General features: G+C 42.3%; 1 protein-coding gene across 3 annotated transcripts in view; it reads left to right on the forward strand.

Moving 5' to 3' along the window:
* Positions 1-13,574, forward strand: part of acss3 (acyl-CoA synthetase short chain family member 3) — a 60,321-nt gene that overhangs the window by 33,591 nt on the left and 13,156 nt on the right. The gene's annotated exons all lie outside the window — the stretch shown is intronic.

Raw genomic sequence — 13,574 nt, forward strand, 5'->3', positions numbered from 1 at the left:
TGTTTTAAATCCTTCCTTTTGTGGTTGCTCTGTAGCACATGAGCTCAAAGTGGTTTCCAGCCACATAATTGCAGCAGCTGCAGTTGGGACTTGTCAACAACAGACTAGGGCTAATTATCATGATTGTTGCACGATGTGAATATATTTGCTGCATGTAAGAGAAAGACTCACTAGTGTGTTTTACTAAATACATGGATGGTTGATGGGATGATACTTAGAAGTATTACTGCTGGACCTGACAACGGGTGAGTGTAAAAGGAAGGAGAGAATGCTCAGAGTAGAAAAAAATGAGTAAAAAGAACAAAAAAAGAGACAATGATACACCAAGATGAAAGCAGCAGCATTAGCTGTTCAGTTAAAACAAAAAAGAAACCTAAACAGCTGCTGCATCTGTAAGCCAACATAAAACAACCGACAGCATCTGCAACAAAAACAAAGTTAACAATCAGCAGGAGCACCTATAGGCATGCAGACTTCACCATGTAGGAAGTAAAGTCACAAGATGGCCGCTGTTGCTGTGGAAACAAGGGGGAACAAGGCGGCTAATGTTGTCATGGAGACCAGTGAGCATGTAGTCCTTTGTCTATGTAGATACATGTGCTAGCATTTGTAAGCAACAAGTTGTGTTGCACCGTAGAACATAGAGGTTAGGTTCTTCTGTCTGGATGACTTAAAAAGTCAAACAAAACTTAGATGAAGGAGATGTTAGCGTAGCTTGGCAGAGCAACTCTTACACAAAACATAACCTTAGTGATTTGCAACACAGAAGTTTACATGAAGCGTTTGTAATCTGATCGAACATCCAATCTGAATAAAAATGTGTCATGTAAACATGTCGGATGACCCGTTCTGACAGAATTTACAGTCAGATCAAAAGGCGACGTTTAAACCTTTTCAGGATCAAGGAACAAAAATAACCATGTATACACTGATTCTGATTGTTTTGTGCTGGATGTTGTTTCTACGCATGCTTAGGGAAGACTTGAACAGTGGCGTTAGTAAAACGGGACTGTGGTGTGTGCAAGGTTAAGGATTATTGAGCATTTTGACAGGCAAAAGGTTCAAAACAAACAAAGAAAAAAATAAAATACACCACACTTTAGGGCTGTGACGATATGCTTTTGTCCCGATTCGATTCTGATTTTTTTGGGTGCCGATTCGATTTAAATTTGCGATTCTCAAAATTCTTCAATATTGATGATTTTTGTAATTAAAAACAATTTTTTATTTATTTATTTTTTTTAAATTTTTTTTATAAAACTTCTTTTTGCTAGTAATTTTTCTTGATTTCAGTTAGGAAAAAACAACACAGCAGCCAGATCATCATTCTGCTACTATAATGCCCAAGAAGACAAGTAAAAAGATCAATAAAACCAATGAAAATGACAAAATTTTTTCTAGTGGATTAATTTTGTTTATTTGGAAAAAAAACAAAACGATTTTTTAATTAAAAAACAATCGTTTTTAAAATTGTGAAGAAAAAAATCCCTATTTCCGATTTTTCGATTCAATTTTCCCACCCCTACCACACTTTCTCTAGAGGCTGCACGGTGTCATGGTGGTTAGCACTGTGGCCTCACAGCAAGAAGGTTGCCAGTTCGATCCTTGGCTGGGGCGAGGTTTGGTCAGTGGCCTTTCTGTGTGGAGTTTGCATGTTCTCCCCATGTATGGGGTGGGTTCTCTGGCTTCCTCCCACTGTCCAAAGACATGCATGTTAGCTTAATTAGGTACTCTAAATCGCCCATAGGAGTTAGTGTGAATGGTTGTGTGGCTCTGCAATGGACTGGCAAGCTGTCCAGGGTGTACCCTGCCTTTTGCCCAATGACTGCTGGGATAGGCTCCAGCTTCTCCACGACCCTGAATTGGATTAAGCGGTTAGGAAAATTAATGAATGACTTTCTCTGGACAAATAGGCACTTCATATGTTGTGATCGTAATCAATCTGTCCATTGTGTAACAACTTTATCCAGCTTCCATGTAAGCATGTCAGCCAGAATCATATTGATTTCAGTCAGATAGATGAAATATTTGTCCGTGTACGTGATAACAAGTTTGTATAAACTGCAAATAATTTACAGTAAAGCTGCTTAGCCAAGTTATGCTAAAGCTAATGCTAATACTTTTGTTACCAGAGTGTTTTAAAAACATCTGGCGGCTCTTTCTCAGTTGGAGAGGTTAGCAGGAAGGCTAGCCAGGTGTCTATGCTGGAGGAAAACTTCCCTTTGTCTGAGAAAGGAGGTTCTTTCCTGCAGGACTTCAATGTTTCCCTGCTCCACCACACCTGACTCTAATTAAATGGATCCCACAGCCTTAGAAATTCTGCTTAATGACTGATTAATCTGAGTCAGGTATGTTGAAGCAGGGAGACATGCAAAATGTGCAGCCCTGGTGTAGACAGCTTGCATGCATCTCATTTCAAGTGTTTGAATGCACACCTCAGTGAAAAAACTGTAACAAACTGTGACAGTAGCACCTCTTAGAGAGGAGAGAGGGAAAAAACATCATCATGTATTTAACATTCAACGCCCATTCACTGAAAAAACTTTTTTAAAACTTCTTCCTGTCAACATTTCATCTTTCAACTTCAAACACAAAACTTCTGAATGTTTGACACTTTCTTTTCAAGTCTGTTCCATGCGATTGGATTTCCTTCATAAATGCTTTAGATCTGTCTTTGTTGTTGTTTGGATGCTCTGCTCTTTGCCGTCACCGACAGTGTAGTTGTTTATAGATCTATTCAGCTGCAAGCTTGTTTTCCTGATGTGTAATATTTAAGCAGCTGAAAGGTGAAATCCATGAGGAGAATATGGGCTTTATGTGTGTTGATTGCTGGAGTGACTGGAAGGAATTGCTTAGAAAATGAGCAGTATGTTAGGAATCTTGCTACCAGCTTGGCAGCAGACCCACATTTGAGTATTTGTATTGAGTCCCTGATGATGGATAAATATAAACTGCAGCCTTGGAGGGTGTTCCTTACTACTGATAAAACATGGAGATGAATTTCTCTTTACAGTGGGGAGATAATGTGATAAAATAAGATTCTTGTTGCTGAATTTCATTGTCAGACTGCTTAATGATCACTGTGAGATTCTGTGTCTGTTGAACAAGGCAAGTTTTCAGCACCTGGTGGTTACATCATCTGGTTTTTTCTACTGCAACACTTCACTGGAAAAGGGAACTTTTTTTTTTTTTTTTTTTTTTAATAAAAATGTCTAATTTTTCCTACCTGTCTGATTTATCTACCTGGCAACTACCAGTACATCACTGCTAATCAGTAATCAATCATGCATGGGCAGAGAAGTGGCGACGTTGGGGACATGTCTCGACAAAAGCCCAGCAACTCCTTGACTTGTCATTTTCCATTGCTCAAACAGTTGATAAATCGGTGTGATAGCGGCTATAAGTCTGACCCAAGCAGCAATAAAAAGTAAAGCCTGTGTAGAAATGCCTAAAACTGCAGTTCCCCCTTCATCCACTAGGGGCTGCAACACAGAGAGAATCCCCATAGACTCCCATGTTAAAAAGACCAACTTCACAGCAGGAATAAACATGTTTACAGCAGAAATAAACATGTTTAAAACAGGAATAAACATGTTTACAGCAGAAATAAACATGTTGACAGTAGAAATAAAAATGTTTACAGCCTGGTTCAAAAATCCATTTTAGGTTTAATAGGTCAGGTTTACCTTCATGACAACTGTGGGGGGAGTGAATTTTTTTCTAACTCCCCCGTTTAAAAGTAATTTAATCTTGAAATTTGGCATATATAGGGGCGTGTTCTTTTGATTGACAGGTACCCGATCTCCCGCTTTAAGTCAGAAGAACGTAGAACAACCGCGGTTTTTAGCCGGTTAACAGCATGACTTAGCTTTAGCCGGCTTACCTCCGTTAGCTGGTTAGCTCCTGTTATCTCCGACTTAGCTCGGTTAGCTCTTAGCTACAGAAAGCTCGGAGTTCACTCGATGTCAATCATCCACCATGACGCCCACAGCCCCCCTCTCAGCTCCGCCTCTTTGTCCATATTTGTATTTTCCGGGCGAGATGACACGCATGCCCCTGCCAAGATGGTGATGGTAGGAACCGCCCACCGAGCTTCACTTCAGCTCTTCAGAAACCTACGGGTGACGTCACGGAGACTCCGCCCATCTCTTTATGTACAGTCTATGGTGTTTACCTGACTTTCTTATATTGTTCAGACTTAAAAAAAAAACCATCTTGTTGACAGAGATATCTGCCAAAAAATTAATATTTTAATATGCTTTTTATTATTAAAATGAAAATAATGAAAATAACGTTTACATATAGATATTTTAAAAAAACATAACTCTCAGGATGATTTAATAATGCTTCATCACGGTTTGCAGTGACAATGGTCACATTTTGGGTCATCAATATCTATATATAGTGATAAAGGTGAAGCTGCCAACGGCACACAGAGAGGAGCAGAGGCTGGTGGGGAGACAAGGTCACAGGAAAAAAGTACTTCTTAAAGATTATCCTTTTTGCAATACAAGCAAAAACCCGGATGTCAATCCCTGAATAGAAGTTTGGATTGTAAAAGTTTACTTGCTCAGGTTCTTTCTATCAGCTCTAAATCACCAAACTTCCAACATAAGTGCTAATAAACACGACTGCATGAGTCTTCCAGAAGTGTTTTTGGTCAAAATCAAACGTTTGCTCTTGCCGGCATGGAAGAGAACCATCGTCAGTCCTGGTGTAGGTCAGATGACACAAAACATCCAGTTTGTCACTGTGTGCAGAGAGAAGAAAAGTCCGGATTTTCCTGCGTCACGTTGACTTCCACTTCATTTTCATGTCACCACTTTAATGCTGAAGCTGCATTTACAATTTGATGGAAACATTTAAGTATAAAAGGGCTACTTTTACAGATTTAGCCTGAGATTGCTTTGCTGTTTGACGTATGTGAGTGCAGTGAAGATTAGTGTTCTCATAGAGAACAGAAATGATTGGTGCGTTTGTTATTCCCATGTGCAGCCGGCTCAATCATTCTCCACCTCCCTCTGCCGTCTCCTGTTCTGATTAGTGTTTTTCTCTTGCCTTTTTCCCCTTTAACATTCCACATTTACTTTCATCATCCCGCTTATGTTTATATGCTGTTGTCACATTTAGACATATCTTTCATTAATTGACATCCCTGGTAAACTTCCACCCACGTGCAAGCTCCTGCATGCGTCGGGGATGAGAGTGCCACCTGATGCCACCGGCGGCCCAGCTCACTTCTCTTTATGGGCATATGAGAATATCGTCTGCTACTTTGGAGCTTGATAATAATCTCTGTTCTATTTTAAGACCCAAGTGCCACTGGTAGGGGGGCAGACAGGGTTGGTGATGAAGGTTGCTGATGTCACGGGTGTTGCCTGGCAACAAATGTGTGTTTCCAGTCAGCAGGTTTTGGCTGCTTCACCAGTGAGGGGTGACGGATGGACCTACAGTGATATTTTAGGTGTTTGTTGTTCGTCTGACTTGCTGTCTGACAGAGACTGGAGGTCTTTACCAATCAAATATTACACTACCTTACAGAATAAGCTAATTTCACCTCCTCAGATTAACAATTATCTGTATCAGTGTTTGCTAAAAGTAGCATTGGCACAGGAGTGGCTACACATAACCCTCCTCTTCGGTCTGCCAGCAGTTTTACTGCTGCTGTAAAACCATCTAATTTCACAAACCGGTCACAAACTCAAAGACTAGACAGTATCGCTCAAGATCTGGGCTTAATAAATCTATTCACTTCAATTAAGCTTTATTTGTATTGTGCCAATTCACAACGACGCCATGTCAGGACAGTTTACAGACATATCACTTCAAGACAGTTCATAGTAAAACCAACGGATTGCATTGAATGGGGGGACAGGAGGGACCAACAAACACTGCAACTTTTAGCACGAACACCTGCTGGGGGAGGAGAAATATGTTTATGATGCCAACACTGTCACATGTTTATGCATGGAAGAAAAAAGAGCAGAGATGAAAATAGAAGGAAGTGCTCAGTGCATCGTGGGTCGTCCCTCAGCAGTATAAGCCTGTGAAAGCTTAACTAAGCGATAGCTAGACCTCCCACTAGATGTAAGATTTATTAGAAATGAAGCTTTAAACTTCATCTTAACTCTTATTGGACAACTGTGAGACTTTTAATCCTGATATCTATTTAATTATGGACAGTTTTTGGTAGTGATGCGTAACTGGTAACCTGTTATTGTAACAATAACATGGTCAGCGTCACCAAGTCTGCTTGTTGGGACTATTTTCCAATGAAGTGTAAATATTGTCAATCGCAGGTTATTGGGCTTTGTTTTAGAAGTGTAGTGACTTGATGCTTCCTCTGCTCCCTTTGTGAAGTCCTCCTGACTCTTTTTCCAAGAACACAAGTCCACAGCCCCCTTTCCATGGGGACATGCACCACTTCCCTTGACAGAGAGAGCGTGACAATGTCTGCAAGTAATTAAGAACATGTGTAAATAGAAAAAAAATATATTTATATATTTTTATATTAACATAAGTACTAGTTAATAACAAGTTTAGGACAAAGATCAGAGGGCTCAGCATGCTGTCCCACATTGGAAGCATATAAATAGGAGCATTTTCAAGGATGTGCTTTCAACTGTAACACTATACTTTTTGGTGTAAGTAATCAAAGTAACTAGCAACTGTGTTTTGTTATTTTATTTCAGTAACTAGCACAGAACTGACTCTGGAATTTTAAAATATTTACCAAACACCAGAAGCCTACAGACACCATGGTATTGCACTTGAAGACGATCCCACTTTCGCTTTATAGCTCTTTAGAGGTCTTGTGGGTACCTTAATCTTGTATGTAGAGTTTATGCCAGTGACAAGAGACTCCTTACTGTTGATAGAGATCTAATTTTAGAGTGAATAAACTACATGGATGCTACCATGTTGTCTTGAAGTGGTGGGAATGCATCTGTGATGACAGAAATATCTCCATGGTTTTGAGCAGTGCCGTTCTTTGCTGGATGAAATGTTTGACAGTTTATTTAATTTTGAAATAAATGACAAAAAATGGTTTAATTTGTTCTCGGAGGTGGGTTAAATCAATAAACCATTTGCATTGCATCTTACCACATCGTACCGCACCACACCGCATTGTATCGTATCGTACTGCACCGCATAGTGCTGCATTGTATTGCACCGTATCATACTGTATTGTACCGCATTGCACCATATCGCACCGCATCGTACCGTATCGTACCGCATTGCACCGTATCGTATCGTACTGCACCGCATAGTGCTGCATTGCATTGAACCGTATCGCACAGTATTGTACCGCATCGTACCGCATTGCACCGTATCGCACCGCATCGCACCATATCGCACCGCATCGTACCGTACTGTATCGTACCGTATCGTAATGCGCCGCATAGTGCTGCATTGTATTGCACCGTATCACACTGTATCGTACCGCATCGTACCGTATCGTACCGTATTGCACCGTATCGTATCGTACTGCACCGCATAGTGCTGCATTGTATCGCACAGTATCGCACAGTATCACACCGTATCGTACCGCATCGTACCGCATTGCACCGTATCGCACCGCATCGAACCATATCGCACCGCATCGTACCGTATCGTACCGTATCGTACCGTATCGTACCGTATCGTACCGTATCGTACCGTATCGTACCGTATCGTAATGCGCCGCATAGTGCTGCATTGTATCGCACCGTATCACACTGTATCGTACCGCATCGTACCGTATCGTACCGTATTGCACCGTATCGCACCGCATCGAACCATATCGCACCGCATCGTACCGTATCGTAATGCGCCGCATAGTGCTGCATTGTATCGCACCGTATCACACTGTATCGTACCGCATCGTACCGTATCGTACCGCATTGCACCGTATCGTATCGTACTGCACCGCATAGTGCTGCATTGTATCGCACAGTATCACACCGTATCGTACCGTATTGCACCGTATCGTATCGTACTGCACCGCATAGTGCTGCATTGCATTGAACCGTATCGCACAGTATTGTACCGCATCGTACCGCATTGCACCGTATCGCACCGCATCGCACCATATCGCACCGCATCGTACCGTACTGTATCGTACCGTATCGTAATGCGCCGCATAGTGCTGCATTGTATCGCACCGTATCACACTGTATCGTACCGCATCGTACCGTATCGTACCGTATCGTACCGCATTGCACCGTATCGTATCGTACTGCACCGCATAGTGCTGCATTGTATCGCACAGTATCACACCGTATCGTACCGTATCGTACCGTATTGCACCGTATCGCACCGCATCGAACCATATCGCACCGCATCGTACCGTATCGTACCGTATCGTAATGCGCCGCATAGTGCTGCATTGTATCGCACCGTATCACACTGTATCGTACCGCATCGTACCGTATCGTACCGCATTGCACCGTATCGTATCGTACTGCACCGCATAGTGCTGCATTGTATCGCACAGTATCACACCGTATCGTACCGTATCGTACCGTATTGCACCGTATCGCACCGCATCGAACCATATCGCACCGCATCGTACCGTATCGTACCGTATCGTACCGTATCGTAATGCGCCGCATAGTGCTGCATTGTATCGCACCGTATCACACTGTATCGTACCGCATCGTACCGTATCATACCACATTGCACCGTATCGTATCGTACTGCACCGCATAGTGCTGCATTGTATCGCACAGTATCACACCGTATCGTACCGTATCGTACCGTATTGCACCGTATCGTATCGTACTGCACCGCATAGTGCTGCATTGTATCGCACAGTATCACACCGTATCGTACCGCATCATACCGCATTGCACCGTATCGCACCGCATCGCACCATATCGCACCGCATCATACCGTATCGTACCGTATCGTAATGCACCGCATAGTGCTGCATTGTATCGCACCGTATCACACCGTATCACACTGTATCGTACCGTATTGCACCGTATCGTATCGTACTGCACCGCATAGTGCTGCATTGTATCGCACAGTATCACACCGTATCGTACCGCATCGTACCGTATTGCACCGTATCGTATCGTACTGCACCGCATAGTGCTGCATTGTATCGCACAGTATCACACCGTATCGTACCGCATCATACCGCATTGCACCGTATCGCACCGCATCGCACCATATCGCACCGCATCATACCGTATCGTACCGTATCGTAATGCACCGCATAGTGCTGCATTGTATCGCACCGTATCACACCGTATCACACTGTATCGTACCGTATTGCACCGTATCGTATCGTACTGCACCGCATAGTGCTGCATTGTATCGCACAGTATCACACCGTATCGTACCGCATCGTACCGCATTGCACCGTATCGCACCGCATCACACCATATCGCACCGCATCGTACCGTATCGTACCGTATCGTAATGCGCCGCATAGTGCTGCATTGTATCGCACCGTATCACATCGTATCACACCATATCACACTGTATCGTACCGTATTGCACCGTATCGTATCGTACTGCACCGCATAGTGCTGCATTGTATCGCACAGTATCACACCATATCGTACCGCATCGTACCGTATTGCACCGTATCGTACCATATCACATCGTACTGCACAGCATAGTACTGCATTGTATCGCACGGTATCACGCCGGATCGTACCGTATTGTACCATATTGTACCGTATCGCACCGTATTGCACCGTATTGCACCATATCACACCGTATTGTATCGTACTGCACCGCATAGTACTGCATTGTATCGCAGCGTATCACACTGTATCGCACCGCATCATACCGTATCGCACCGTATCGCACTGTATCGTATCGTATTGTTTTATTTTTTTGGGGGGGGATAATATTCCCAGCTTGCGGAAAAGACTGCATGAACAAGTTATTGTTGTAATTATGTATCCTTTAGGTGATCATTTGTTTCAAAATGTAGAAAAGTACAAAATTCTGAGCTCGTCTTTATTCAGCTGGACGGAAAAGTTCGGGCAGTACTGGGTTTCCATTACATACATCAGCATTCATTCCCAAGTGTATCTGATTGCTTGACTGACTGCTTTAGAAAGCAAAAGTGTAAAAGAGCCAACACACATCTCACCGTCTTTCCTGCAGACACACTGTTCTTACATCATCTCTTGATAAAAATCAATTTGGACCTAATTGCTTTTTAGTAAATTATTCCTGGATCATATCATTCTGATGGTCTTTCGCACCTTTGGGAGATGCGTGGGAGTCTTGTTTTTCTTTTTTCATACTTAAGCCAAAAATCTGCTTCCAGTCACTTTCAGAGCAGCAGAGGCGGTTTTGCAGATGTCCTGGCTCCTGTAATTACATTTCTGAGAGCTGAGGTGCCACACGTGTCGCTTTGTTGTTTACCGGGAGCCGCTGCCATCAGCTACGTAATCTGGGAATTCACTTGCTATTCTCTCCAAGCCATTGTTGCATTTGTCTGCTGAGTGCTTAAAGGCACGAGATTGGGGGGGGGGGGGGGGGGGGGGAATCTTCATTAGCAAGTTAAATAGCATATTTATATGCATAAACTGAGCTATCTGAGAATTGATAAGGGAGGCAATGGTTTTAGTTGATGGAATGAAATTACACCTTGAAGAGCTGGAGTTGGAACTGAGATGTGTGTGTGCTTCTAATGTGGGATTCCTTGGCTTTGTTCCACCTCTGTGCATGTTTATCAGCACAAACAACTATTTCCCCCCGTTGTTTTAACATTTAGCTCAACCTAAAATGGTCGACCCAAACACAAGCAGTTTCTGGCCAGGTGGCTCCTCAGCTCCTGCCACAGGAAAACACACTGATTTGTGAGAAAATTCAGCCTTTTGCTCCTACATCAGAAAAGAAGTTATACCTTATAAGCTGCTGTGTTTCATATCATTTGTCTCTCATGGCCATTTGGTCTAAAGCATATTCATTATTATGAAAACAAATATCACTGAAACCATTTTGGCTGACCAAGCAGCTTGTTTTCATCCTCTGTGTCTTCTGCATCACGCCTGTCTTTTCCAATGACCTTGGGTCGTCTACCTGTTTTAGCTCCAAGCCAAGTTACCGTAGCAACCACACATCACCGGGACAGCGTCTGGCACTGTTGTGCATATGTATGACATAAAACCTCTGAGCTTGTGTGATGTATATTCTTAGCTTCCTCTGTTTGGGTTCTTGTCTGCTGAGCTCGGCACATTAAATGCTGTTCTTGTTTATTGGACAAGAATATCAGCAGATGTCATGCTGGTGAGATTTCCATGCAGAGTGGATTCAGATTATATTCCCAAATATTAAAATGTTCAAAATTATTCAAATAAATTAAATCAAACTTTACTTATGAAGCACTTTTATACAATAAAATGCAGCACAAAGTGCTTTACAGATTTTAGAAGCACTAAAAGGGTAGCCCATCAACCCCCCCCACCTTCCGACACACTCTTACACACACACCCAGCACCCTTTCCCACGCACCATCTTAATGATGATCATTCTGAGCACAGAAGACCTTGTCAACAGCTCCATCAGGTGATGAAATGAAGGTGCAGACCCAACCCAACAAAACATTATCTACACATCCTGCAACCTGCAACTGAATAAAAGTCTATAAGAGGAAAGTTAAGATTTTTTAATTTGAACATTTTGACAACTAAGTGGGTCAACTGGCATCAGGTCAGTAACATGACTTGGTTTAAAGTCATGTAAGAACAGGATCCAGAAACGCGGCCATTTTCTCTGGACCAAAGCTCATTTAAAATGTTTCAAGGCGAAGTGGAAACCTGGATAATGATGTGAAATTCTCCATGGAAGGCGTGTCCTGCAGACCAATGGGCTCCACACACGTTGGGCAACATTGCTTGTTCTCCATTCATTTCCTTTGGAAGTTGCGCTTTGAAGCAAAATTTGTAGCCCTCCTCCTCCAGCCAAGCGACAGGCAACATTCGTGCATATGAAATTTTGCCCTTGTTCACCATGTACACATCAGGTCTTGCGCAACACTAGAAAGTTGAAAAATGTTCAACTTTTGTTGGTGTGGCATGGCTCTGCAGCCAGTCAGCGAAGGTTTACGTAGATGGTCAAGTAAAACATGATCAGCCTCGAGATCTGACATTAAATGATGATTTTCACCAGAGTGTTGAACCCAAGGTGTATTGCTCTTCTGTAAAGTCGAGCTAAAAGCAAGATTTCCGTCAATTGGAGTAAATTCTCCCAACTTGTCGTCCCTCATGCTTTACCTGTCATGTACTGCTGTGAAAAATAAATTCTTTCCAGTATAATAACCAATCACATTTAGCTGTCGCTGTTTGTCGCGACCCATGTGTTGGATTTCACCCGGGGGGCAATAAATTCCATTTGTCACTGTCGTTTGTCACCCCCCATATGTCAAGCCCATAAAAAGGAGAGGCAGCCTTCAGCTTGTTACTAGTGGACAGTTGAAATGTATTTTTCAGGGAAGATCTTCCAGATTTCAGCAAGACAATACTCCAGAAAAAGTTTCTCATTTCAGAACATCTGTGCTGGACTTTTTTTTTGCAATGTTTTATTTAGGAGAAACTTTGTGAGGGTGTGAACAAGCTGATAATCATGTGTCTCCTGCCAAATGTGTGAGAACTAAGGCCTACGATAAGTTACAACACAATAATCAGCAGCACAACACAATAACACATGAACACAATTACACAGCACATGTTTTGTGTTGTGGCTAAATGTGAGCGGGTTCCTTTCTGGCAGTAGATATGTTTCCATCACACCTAGAATCGCACAAAATCTATATATCAGAATAAAAAAAATGCTCATGGAAACACCTACATTTTGAAAAAACTCAAATATCACTAAAAAGTTTCTACGTTGTCATGAAATGGTTTTTCAAACATTTCTTCACTGTGAACCATATCACCAAAGTGTAATGGAAACAAATTTCTTCGCATTTCCGCATCCCCAGATGTGACGTGGTGGAGGCCGTGACCAGTTCATCTCTGGTAACGAAGGCACAATGTGGAACAGACAACGAATTTCAGAGTTTTAGAAAAGAAAATGAGGGAGAAAACTTCAAAAAGTCGTAGCAAATCCTGCGTAGCAAGTATAAAACCCCAAAATAACGCTACAAGGCTACCTTGCATAAGCCGCAATTCTCGTAAAATCTCGTCAACCAGACGAGATTTTGACTGAGGCTTATGTTCTAAACACTGTTTAATGGAAACATCTGCAAATTGCAATGGTTGTTTGTTAAAACTTAGATATATTGCTTTTATTTTGCTGAAAAATGTAACAGTAACGGAGCGACTGTTTCTCAGTCCTGGTCCTCAGGACACCTGCCCTTTTATAGTTTTATAGGCCACCCTACCTTAATAAACCTGAATGAAATAAAGGAATCATTAACAGGCTGCAAACAACTTAATGGGGAAGTTTGATAATCTGACTCAGTCGCTTCGTGGGAGGAACGTGTCTAAAACTTGCAGGATAAGCAGTTCTGAGCACCAGTAATGAGAAACACTCCTTCAAAGACACAGGTCCAAACCATCACAAACTAAAACAGATTAAATAAAAGCAGGATAAAAACAGTATCATTGAAGACCTCAATAGAC

The sequence above is a fragment of the Telmatherina bonti genome, assembly GCF_933228915.1.
Source record: "Telmatherina bonti genome assembly, chromosome: 23".
Lineage (NCBI taxonomy): Eukaryota > Metazoa > Chordata > Actinopteri > Atheriniformes > Telmatherinidae > Telmatherina > Telmatherina bonti.